The sequence below is a fragment of the Rhodnius prolixus genome, unplaced genomic scaffold, assembly GCF_049639745.1.
Source record: "Rhodnius prolixus isolate KJV_2025 unplaced genomic scaffold, Rpr scaffold_21, whole genome shotgun sequence".
NCBI classification, from domain to species: domain Eukaryota; kingdom Metazoa; phylum Arthropoda; class Insecta; order Hemiptera; family Reduviidae; genus Rhodnius; species Rhodnius prolixus.
Genome location: NW_027411606.1, coordinates 810,358 through 822,366, shown reverse-complemented (window position 1 = coordinate 822,366; position 12,009 = coordinate 810,358). Strand labels below are relative to the sequence as shown.

The following is a 12,009-nucleotide window of genomic DNA, read 5'->3' as shown; positions in this document are numbered from 1 at the left end:
TAATCTGTAAAAGAATGAAAAAGAAGATATATGTAAAAATAACAATGATTCAAACACAGATCTATTATGCTTTTGAATATTTGTTCTAAAATATCCAAAGAACAATAAATAAATGAAAATATCTGAATAAATCAATTTAAAATATCGTCGAAAAAGCACAGAAAACATAAATAAAACATTGTGCCAAAACGTTGAACTGCTGACTTCCAAAAGTTTTTCTTAACTTTTTCTACATCCATACTAGTTTTTCCAGAGTGAAATCCTTGTAAAAGAATGTTAGCCAATAAAGTTAGTTTCTGTGGTATACTAGGTTTTCTAAGAGTTAACGGTCTTTAGAAGCAACATGTGTTTAAGCTTAGTTTAGACTTTGGGAAGTTTGCCAAATCTAGGTCAATTTTTGTTGTTTTTTTCCCCCTGAATTTATAGCACAACATTCAGACCGTTTTGTAAGCGAATTTAGATCAACAAAGTAATTATTAGCTTAATTTCAAACCTGTTTTTCTCTTGCTCAGCTTGGAATTCCATGTTTAGAAATTGGTGCTAAAGATATTAACAATTTTTCTTAACAGATCATAGTTTGAAGACTTCTTGAACGTCTTTTAAGAGGTAAGAGGTATTATATTCGTTGAATGATTTAGCCCCTAATCCAGGTCTAGTTGCTTTATTCTTTTGATGTCAAAATGCGCTTCAAAAAAAGCATTCAATTAGGCCTTTCGTAATCAATTTCGTAGAATCACATTCTCTAAAATTATTGCTTCGAGAATAATTTTCTAAAGTATTGCTCACTCGTTCAGTTTTATAGGTAAAAACCTAAATCAGAATTTCAAGAAATTCAAATGTTTCAGAGAAAAAAAAATATATTGGTAAAACTTTAGGGTTTATAGGTAATAAAGTAAACTTTTTTTAAAAAATATTATCAAAAATAAATAAATAAAGTTGGTAAAAAAAAGAGCAATATAAGTTACATTCAACGATGCGTAAAAAAACCATGGTATGAATCTTTCTCCAAACTGAGGGGAGGATCATAGTGAAAAGAGAAAACTGGAATGGAGAGGGCCGACAGATCTAAGTGAGGGTATATGTAAAAGAGACTTATCCAGTGTAATAGAGTTCTCTTAGCTCTGATGGTCCTCTCAATTGAGTACATTTCCCTTTCAGCTCTCTGGATGAAATCCATCCCAAGCTAAAAAAGAAAGAAAAAAGGCGATGATACGGTTTATAATAATAATAATAATAACAGTAACGTAGCTCGATTCTCAACTTGGCTTTATAACCAAAGAGAAAGAGAGAGTGGCCGCTAAATCTCACTTCTCCCTCAGTAAACAGTGATGTTTGATGGACATGGTCATTTATCTGCGGTCAACTAGAAACAAGGGAAACCCATCGAGGAAAACTTCTTCAATCATTACGTCACACTTACTAAGCTTTTAGCCTGCCATCTTAACTTTTCCTTTTTTCTCTTTGTTATTTATCAAAATAGATGCCTCTTTTCTTAACTTTTATCTCCAACAAAGCATCATTTCGGAAATTTATTCAACATTTAACTGTCAGATTGACGTTGCAAACCTTACACAATATTTTAGATTATTTTAATTTTTTAAGAGAGGAATTTTCAGAAGCATGTATCATTTACAAAACCTATAGAGTCAAGATGATGGAAAATTCACAAGTGGGTGTTACTTCTTTCCCTAAAAGAACTTATTGTATAAAAAGATTTCAACTTTTAATGTTCACCTCACTAAACACCAAGATGCCCACAAATATATGACTCTTTCAACTGCAACAGGGGATAAAAAAATAGAGAACAGTAACAATATTTATTGAACTAGTTGACTAGATCGCTGGAAATTTGTTTATTTATGAAAGAATTCTAAGGTTGAATGTACGGTAGTAAATAGATTTGAAAGATACTTTGATGTTCTGTTAAAATAACAATGGCTTGGAAAGAAAGTTCATAATTAGACTCATGGAATGCTTGGCAAAGCTCTCAGAGGAATTAATTCTTAATGATCCACAAAATCACAGGCATACATTATATTTGATGTCAGATGAAGAATGAGCTAAGTAGATTTGTGTAAGAGATATTTCTTGTATACACTGCCTCCTTTAGAAACATTAGAAATAATTAATCCAACACTAGTTAATCTTTTGTGGTTTGGCCTTTAGTGTATAAATTACTGAAATCACCATCTTCAACATCTGTGTAGCAAATTTATATAGAGTTGAAGTGACAGTAAATTAATGTAAGCCCAGTGAGTCCTTTGCAATGACTATTCTCGGATCAGACTTCTTAGAAGAAATATAAATAATATGGAATGAAATGAGATTTCAAGAGAGCTCTTAGAAATATTTAATTTAAATTTTAATCAAGAAACAAACCAAGTATTGGAAGATATAAACTGAAAATCGTAAAGAGAGAGAAAAAAAAAAATATTCTTAAATTAATTACAAAGAAAAGTGTGTTTGGAAGGTAATATCATAAGTCGAGTAAGAAAAGTGAAATTTAAAAACTTTGTGGAAGGGTGTAGACTGAAAAGAATATTGGAAAGAAAATTAATCGACTTCGGTGATTTTATTTTCTTTTCCATCTTCACTTGAGCTCTCTTACTGACTTGATTGCCATTGAATGAGGTTCCTGTTTCAAAGAGTTCACTTCATGCGGAAATGATCAATATTGAATCTAAATTAAATTTTGCTCACCTAAAGCGCAAAGGAAAATAAAAGGAATCACAGTCTTCTGAAGAAAGTCGAATTATTATTAAAATTTAGTCGTTTTTTTTTCCACTCTTCAAGATCAGCTTTCATTCTAAGATCAAATAATCTTAAACCGACTAAATTAAATAAGCATATTAGGTCAATAGTGTTAGAATAATAGCTTTGGCTGACCATACTCAAACTGTAATAAAAACTTTATGGCTATGCTATACTATTTTATGGCAATCTGTAGAATATCGATCAACTTAAATGCTATTATTTTTTAGACACAATTTGGGAAAGATAAAGCTTGGTTAGCAAGCCGCTTTTCTTTACTTTTCCTTCATGGTTATAACCCAAGGACAAAAACAAAAGTCTATTCTGTAGAGAAATAGGCGACGTTTCGTCTCGTTTAGATTAGAAGCTACCCCAAGTTTCAACACAGTTTTGTTGTCTTCAGCCCATTTTACTATCCCCTTCTAATGTAGCCTATCAACTGATAAAGCCTAGTTTTTTTGTCTACACCAGTTTATCTCTTCTAAATAAATAAAATAAAGCAGTTTTCTTTCCATTTTCCGATTGATATTTATTTAGTTTTACAAATAATGTATCCAGTTATCTGGTTATAGGTTTAAAAAATTAAAGGGCGCCGTTGAATAAATTAAAAATCTTAAGAATTACACAACTTCTTATTGCCGTACTTGCCTGGTAGTTGTGAAATAAATTCTTCTTTGGTTCATAACCCATTTATTGTTCGCTTGTGAGCCTTTTGATCTGTATAACTACATCAACATGAAAGATTTATGATCATTAATAATTGTATTCATGTATAACTCGTTATTATGTATGCCAGTTTATCAAAAACAATTTTTGTTTTATTATCTCCCCTATGATCATTATCACTATTTTCACAAACCTTTTTTTGTAGCATGAAATAAAACTTCTTAATCCGGGATCCCCAGAATCCAGTACACTAATTCTTATCGCATCCCATTATATTATTATTTTTTAAGCAAATTTTTGGAATTCTTCAAAATATTTCTATACGTATAAGAGGAGTTTATAAAATATAATTTGTTTTCAGAACAATGTTTTTAATTGTTTTAGTTCCATACATAGAAATTGGTTCACACTGTAACTCACAGTTGCTTTAAATTCCTTCCGCAGTTTCAAAAAGAAAACATCCAAAACTTCTCGTTTGTTGACAGCCACAAGCCCATCATCGACATACAAAATCAAGATCAAGGAGTGATCTGAGGAAATAAACAAGCATGTATCTTCGTCACTACAAACTAGGCCACAGTTCTCCAAAAAATAGACAAACCTTTGGTTCCACTTCCTAGATGCCTGCTTAAGGCCGTATAAACTTTTCTTTAACAGGCAAACACGCTCCGAGCCATCACTAAAACCTTTCGGTTGCCTCATATAAATTTCTTCATCTATATTCGCATTAAGAAAAGCCGTTTTAATGTCAAATTGACCCAAGATAAAATTTCTAGATTCAACTACGCTTAAAAACGCCCTTACAGTATCCCATCTTACTACTGGTGAAAACGTTTCTCTATAATCAACCCCAGGCTTCTGGGTGAAACCCCGAGCAACTAATCTGGCTTTATGTCTTATAGTTCCATCAGAATTGTATTTTCTCTTGAAAACCCATCGATTGTCTATTGCCTTCCTTCCTTCAGGCAGATCAACAAGAGTCCATGTTTGATTTTCATCCAGCGATGCAAGTTCTTCTTTGATGGCTTCTCTCCAGCTCGGCTCCTCCTCGGATTCCAGTGCCTCTTCCAGTGTTAGCGGCTCCTCACACGCAGCTAACATAGCATAATCTTCCAGGTGAATGGGTTTTCTCAGCGCAGTTCTGACTCTCAGTCTTTTGGGGCTCGACATTTCTTCAACCATCTCATCATCAACTGTGGAAACTTGTTCCACATTGCCATTCGTAGGAACCAGAATATACACATGATCAGGACCAGTCTCTTCTTCCAGGCGTTCTTCTAGTATCTTACTTTCTGCAGAACATAAACTTGCTTCTTCATTTTTAAACACCACGTCGCGGCTGGTAATTACATCATTTCTCTGGGGAAGTTTTTGAAAATTCACTGTCAAATAACTGTTTCACTTCTAGCATCAGTTTCTTAAATAATGTTTCCTCTAATCTTTGATCTATTTTTATTTAAGAATTGAAGAAAAAAAAATGGAATATTTTCACTTGAACTGTGATAAAGAAAAGAAGTGAAACAAAAAATGACTTTATCTTCTCTTCTACCATAATAGGAGTGATAAAATTCAAATCAGATAGCAAGGAAGTTGAAAAGGGGGATATTGGGAAGATAAAATAGATTAAAGTGCATTACTTTAGAATGAGTATAAAACAGTGAATCTGGCGAGAAGTGTTGGAAGACAGAAACACATCACGTAGTACCTTCCATTCCGTATTTAGTTCTAGAACACTTAATTAACTTACACCAAAGTGAATGTGCTTTATCTGTAAAGTCACTTATCACTTTGGATTAGAGACACCAGATTGCTTCTTCTTCTTCTTCTTCTTCTTTATTTTCTAACTTCTTTTTTCAATTAATGCAGTCTTCAGTGTACTTCTCATTCTAATATTGCCAATTATCCATTTTAATTGTATATTTTTGAGATGTTAGATGCTGTTAGATAATCTACAGATTCTTTATTTTTATGTTTACGCTGGAAATACATGTTTAGAGTTTCATCACTGTCATCTTGGTTGCAAGTCATTAAAACGCTGTACAACAGAATTGATCACACCATACAGACTCCAAACAGTATCAAAAAAACGATCAGAAAATCATACAAATCTTCGTAAGAATATCATTAAAGAACAAACGTCTCTTTACAAAACTTAACTTCAGACTATAGTAACGAACGACTGGTTATGACAAACGATCTAATCCTTAGAATCCAAGCCTTACTATTCAAAATCCTTCGCTCCATCCAACCTTCCAATCAGGTTTAACGACAATCAGTTGAAAACACAAAACAAAAAATCCACGTCATCCTATTCTCAACAAATCCATTTTATCTCTTCCCGAACTCTTCCTTCCAATCCTTTTACAACGTCTGAAGTCTGTTTTGATTCACTCAAGATGGTATCATATGGGTGACTTATCTCTTAGGCAAAGTGGCTTTACCACTCCTTGATGGTTATTTTTGTATAAACGGGTGCATTATTTGTGGCAATACTTGCCTTTGGTAAAATTTATCTTAGAGAAAGAGAGGTAACTTACGAAGATACTTGAAAGCTATTAAAAATTGAAGAAATAATTGGCATGTAATAACTAATAATAATGTAATAACAGTTAGTGTAAGTCATCTGAAATCTCATATATTTCCAAAGTTAACTTAGTGACGATCCACATCACAGCCACATGTTCATGTACAAATATAAATTTGATTATTAGAACAATTTAAAGACAGTGAGACCCTCTTTAACGCTTGGCTAACACCGTGAAACAAAAGAAGAGATGAAAAGATAAAATCGATAAGCACTTTGATAAAGTGTACAATCAGCATAAAACCAAACTCCACTTGGTTTCGCTTTCAATAGTATCAAAGCATTTCCCTACAGCTAAAGTGAAGTTAGCTAATAAAAATTTTAGATGGTTCCAGTTATAAAATTTGACATGGCCATTAATAAGCTGTGTGTAATATTTAAATGGGAAAGTTAGGCTTGCCAAGCTTGAAGTGTGACTCCAGTTTATATAGAATGAGCAATGTGGTTCACGGGTTTTGCAGGAGGGTGACGCTATCTCTCATGGACGAGTGAACACCTTCATTACTTCGGCTTCCAACCATCGACATCATCAGCGCTAGCACTGTCTCTGGCCCTCCCTGTCAGATACTTCATCATTGCTTCTCTTTCCAGATATTCTTGGTCGGATTACTGGACGCTTGCCATTCTCTCCTTCCAGCGGCCTAACAGCCTATTCTTTATTCTAGTTTATTCGATATAAGCCACATTTTATTTGCGACTTTTATTTATATCTTCATTGCCAGCAAAATAAATGTTTTTGCGAGTATGTTTTCAGACATAATTTAATTATCTTGTACTTTATAGGAATTCTAGTTTTTCATTTTGTTATTACTTTTTGAACTTGAAGCAGCGATCAGAGAACTTCAACGAAGTCCAAATAAGACATTTAAACCAACAACGTACAACTGAATCATTCGACACACACATTCTACAATCCAAAGCCTTAAAATCATTTTATTTAAAGAATTAAGATAACAAATTCAAGGCTACATGAAAGCATATCAAAAATAGTATCAAAAAAATTAAAACCACCAACTTTCTAAACACACTGATTGATTGAATGAACACCGTTCTATCAAGAAATTAGTAAAAAACGAAGTTCCGCTTGAGTGTTATATGCTTTGGAACAAAGAATGACTTGAGACATTTGATAAGATAGTGTTGTCTCCTTCTTTCTGGGAACAAAAGGAAAACGCAAGAAAGATCGAACGACAACCTTTATTACACACACAGTAAAATCAAAACACAAAAAAATACACAATATATAATATCATTTTAACATTCTCCGCCATATTACACACAGTAAGTCCCTCGTACACACTCTCTCAAACAGTGTTGCCACAATAGTATGGACTTTCATTCAAACGGGCTGTGCTGTGGTATTTAAGCAGCAATGATTTTTGCAAACGATTATTACTATTAAAAGATTTATTTATTAAGTTTGTCTGAACGAGGAGAACTAGAGAATGTAGAAGTACCTTTGTAGGTTCCCCAATACTGGATTCAATTTAAAATTCTGAGTAATTTTAGAAAACGTTTTGGTCAGAAACTACTTTGAATGCAACAAAACCTTTTTTTACCAACATCAAATAGTTTAGGTTATAAAAACAAAATTGCTTGTGAATTCTGAACAATTGATTTGGTTCAGTTTGAAGACTCGAGATTATATATCGTATAAGTTGACGACATCTCGACACTTTCTGATATACTAGATGGAATGTCTGTGCAGAATCTGTAAATCTCACATTGTTTATAGTCAGAGCCCACAAATTACATTTGATATTAACAAATATCTTTTAATTATGACAGAAAGATTTCTGAGCCTTGGTTTTCTTAATATAAATATTTGAAATAGTTATCTTTGATAGCGCTTCAACATTTTAGTTAAAAAAAAATAAAATTGCCCAGCACTGGGCCAGAAGGAAAGTGATTTTTCATTACTCTTGTCTTAAAGCCAAACTTGTTTGATTTTCATCTGGAGAGTATAAAAAAAAAAATCGCTCGATCGTTTTGTAATTTCTTCTCATTTTAATTACACAGCTTTTGTGACGATTTTTATACAGTTGCAAATGTTGAAGGGTGAATGTCGTGATTGTATTACTGGGTGACGATGAGTGTGGCAGTTTGAAGGAAGGGAGTCTTCAGTTGGTGTAACTGTAGTTGTTGAAGCAACCATTAACTTAAACACTCCGGGAGTGATGCATTAGAGGGTCTACATCACAACGCACGCACAATAGTTGTTTTCAGTGGTGCTCTCTACTGCTTTGCGTTACTACCACCACCCTCGTTTAGTTGGTCTTCTTTCCATCTTCGCCACAGTTTCCTGCTATCTGTTCACGGTCAATCTCACACTATTCGCTCGGCTCAACTTTCCCTTTAACAGCTTTATATTTAATTATAGATTAATGCGAGTGGAGATTGTTCGTTGAGAAACATTATCTCAACAGTAGATCTCACACTTTATAATCTACTATACCACCAGCTTCAGGAAAGCCAGTTTCAAAAGTTATCCTTAAAGTAACTTAGTGCATGAGCAATTTATGGTTGAACTTTAAAACTTCATTTTTACATAATGTTTAATCTGGGTATTGTTTGAATTGCACCCTAATAACTATCAATAATGATACTAAAAGCTGCCTTTGTTGAATGGTCAAATTTCACAGGTTCAGTCACAATGAGATAGTGGAAAAAATCAACAAATTAAACGTTACATTCTTTTAAAATTTATCAAGTGGACTAAGGCTGATGCTTAATGAGGATTTAATTAAATTCTCATATTAACTAATTAAATAAAATCTAAGGTCTAGACCCAGAATCGAACCCTGTACCACAATACATATAGCTATGATGGACACATCTCTAACCGATCTCATTCTACTAGGAAATATCTCCTATTCAAAATGATATGAAGTCCTCAAAATATAATAATAATAATAATAATAATACTTGGTAGATATGACTTAATTTTTAATCAAAAGGCAAAAAATAATAAAAACAAATAAATAATGAAGTTCTCGTATTAGAAACCATTATTTTCTGAGAGTTGAACAGATTTTGAGCAGATTATTCGATGCCCTGCTGGCGCTAGCATCCGGCATTTCGAAACCAACTTCCTGCGCATTAGTCTGATTTAATCTAATTCTATTTTTGTGGTCGGATTGTCGAAATAAAATTCATTTTTCAGCGCATTTTTTTGATGAAAAGAAAATTATTCTGTTGTGAAGAAGGGTATTATAGGTTTCAAGTCAGCGTGCAACTTACTTGAATATAAGTTGATGTTCTTTACTTCTGGGAAGTTTGCCGAGAGTGGATTTTGCATAAAAGTATTCTGGTAGTTGGCAAGTACCGTAACAATTCAGCTGCCGTCAGATGTAGTGAATCTAACGAATGAGATAGATTCAAGATAAAGCTTAAATTTTTGAGGACGCCATCATCTCTCTCTACAGTTTTTGGACCAGGCCTGAGCACCCCATTTAGTCTTGAGGCCTTCTTTAAGTTAAAAATCACTCAAATCATTTGATTCAACTAGGCCCAATTTTAGCTTAGTTCTTTTCGTACACTGGCACAAACATAAACTGGTACTAGATCATGAACAAACTTGGAATTATAAAAATTACTTTTGGAAGACTAAGTGAAAACAAATCTCTTAAATGCTTCTAAAAGTTAACTTAAATCGCTTGATTAGCAAGCTTCCTCGCTAATACCAAAACAAAATATTGCTATTCAGATATAAAAAAAATGAAGAAGTTAAAAATGTTTGTGACTTTTCTATCGCTCCAATGAACACAACTTTTAAAGTGATCAATGTGTCACATTTCCGGTGGAATGTACACGTTGAAGAATATATACACATAAATATATGGTGCCACTGACTTCAGACTATTTCCGTTCCTTTTCACTGGTTAATGTGCATGTGACCCCTGTCCAGAACCGCTCTAGGAGGGTAGAGTTGGTGATATTTCACTAGTCTGAAGGCTGACGCTGCTGCTGACTACGGTGGAATCTAAAAAAAGAGAACCAGGACGAAGCAATCTAACTGATATTTCCATTTAGATAACTCGCAGATTGTCATGAGACAAAGAGCACGTGATCACTATTGCTGAACATATTGACACGTGCATCCTTGTTTAATGACGTATAACTATTACAGTATATTATTATATATTCTTTTCCTTTTTAAAGCGGGAATATCCGTGAGGATTATTCGATTTCCGTGTAAACTGAGAATATTTTTACTTCCTTTTTCTATTGATTTCTTTTTTCCTGGCAATGAAAATTTTAAAGAACTCTTAAATTTCCTTCCTCATTACTGCAATATATAACCGATATAAAGTGCTTCTGTAGACAATCACTTGTAACTCAAGCATTGGATATTTATGTATTAATTTAAATAATAGTTATTTTTTAAATAACTATTACATAACTTGACCGATTCACTTAAAATACCATCTTACCAATTTGGGTTCAGGTAAAAACAAATATCAATATCATTAAGTTAAGCGAGTAACTGAACATATCGTGAATAAAGTAGAAAACAGAAAGTACACTGCAGCTATATTTCTTGATTTTGCTTTAGCTTATAACAAACTGGTAGGAGAAAAAAAAAGTATGAAATTAAAAAAGGGTGAAATTAAATTCCTATTTAATTCACTAATTACATTTTATTTTTGTAGATTTTGACTGAAAATGACTGATTATGACTTATAAATGAAAAAACAGCTGATCACTCTGTATAGATAACCTTAATTTATCAGTTGATCAGTTACCGGCGGCCATCTTTAACTCGTTAGTGATGTCTCGTCATTAAGGTGATTTTTTAAGCGATTTTTAGTGCGTGTTAAAGTGAAGTTCTGGTTTATAAATAGTTTTTAAGTTATACTTAGTGCGTGATAAACAGTTTTAGTGCGAATAGTGTTGTGAATTATATATTTTAAATAGTGTCAAGTGTCAAGTGCTATTGGACTGGTGATCTACTGGGATGCTGATGTACTTGGATATTCTTTAAACAAGGTAAGACTTTATTGTCAACTACTTATTGTTAAATTTCAATTATATGTTTATTATTCTTGCATGCAAATAGCATGTTATCATTTGATTATTACTTACACATTGCTACGTCTTGACTATGTTCAGTGTTAGTTAATTATTTAATTTTGAATTCTACAAAAAGTATTTACATTTATTTCTAAGCCTTTTTTATGTTTTCCTTTTTTTGACTGAAAGATAAAAATTAATTTTCTTTGTTTCCCTATTCTTTTTCGAACTGATTCTAAAACCTTTTTGATGTATTCTTTTCTATTTGACTATTAGTTTAAAATTAGCATTTTCGTCTCCCCAAATTGTTTTCTTTCCTTTTTTAAGCACTGTAAATTCAAAATTAGTTTTCTTCTGGCTCCTAGTGGCTTTTGGAATTGTATTCTAATTATTTTTCGAGTAATCTCTTAATCTTTTCTCTTTAATCAACGATAAGTTTTAAAGTAGCTTTGTGGTTTCCCCCAAATTGTTTTTTGGAATTGAGATCTAAACCTCTTCAATGCAACCTTTAATCTTATCTTTTTTAATAGATTATAAGTTTTAAAATAGAGTTTTTTGTTTTCCCAAATGGTTAAGCCTTTTTTATGTATTCTCTAATGTTTTCTTTTTAATCAACAAACAGTACAAAAGTTTTTTTCTGTTTCCCCAAATCGTTTTTTTGGAGTGGATTTCTATTTTTATTTTTTTAAATGTGGTCTTTAATCTTTTCTCTTTAATTAAGTATAAGTTTAAAATTAGCATTCATGGTTTTCTCCAAATGATTTTTTGGGTTTGATATTGAAACCTTTTTAATTTATTCTTTAATCTTAACTTTTTAACCGACCATCAGCTCTAAAATAGCCTTTTTGTTCCTCCAAATCGTATTCTAAGCCTTTTTGATGTATTGTTCAAACTTCTCGACTATATGTACAGAATTAGCATTTTGTATTTTCCCAATTGTTTTTTGAAACTGATTTTTAAATCTTTATACCGTATTTTTTAATATTTCCCATTTA

At 32.4% G+C, this 12,009-nt stretch overlaps 1 protein-coding gene and 1 long non-coding RNA gene across 3 annotated transcripts in view; one reads left to right on the top strand and one right to left on the bottom strand.

Moving 5' to 3' along the window:
* Positions 1-12,009, bottom strand: part of VGlut (Vesicular glutamate transporter) — a 97,627-nt gene that overhangs the window by 29,293 nt on the left and 56,325 nt on the right. The window lies entirely within an intron of this gene.
* The window catches only part of LOC141455063 (uncharacterized), a 74,527-nt gene continuing 73,472 nt past the window's right edge, over positions 10,955-12,009 (top strand). For both annotated transcript variants that reach the window (XR_012459126.1, XR_012459125.1), the window contains exon 1: positions 10,955-10,990. This is a non-coding gene — a long non-coding RNA (uncharacterized lncRNA). The remainder of the gene's footprint in view (positions 10,991-12,009) is intronic.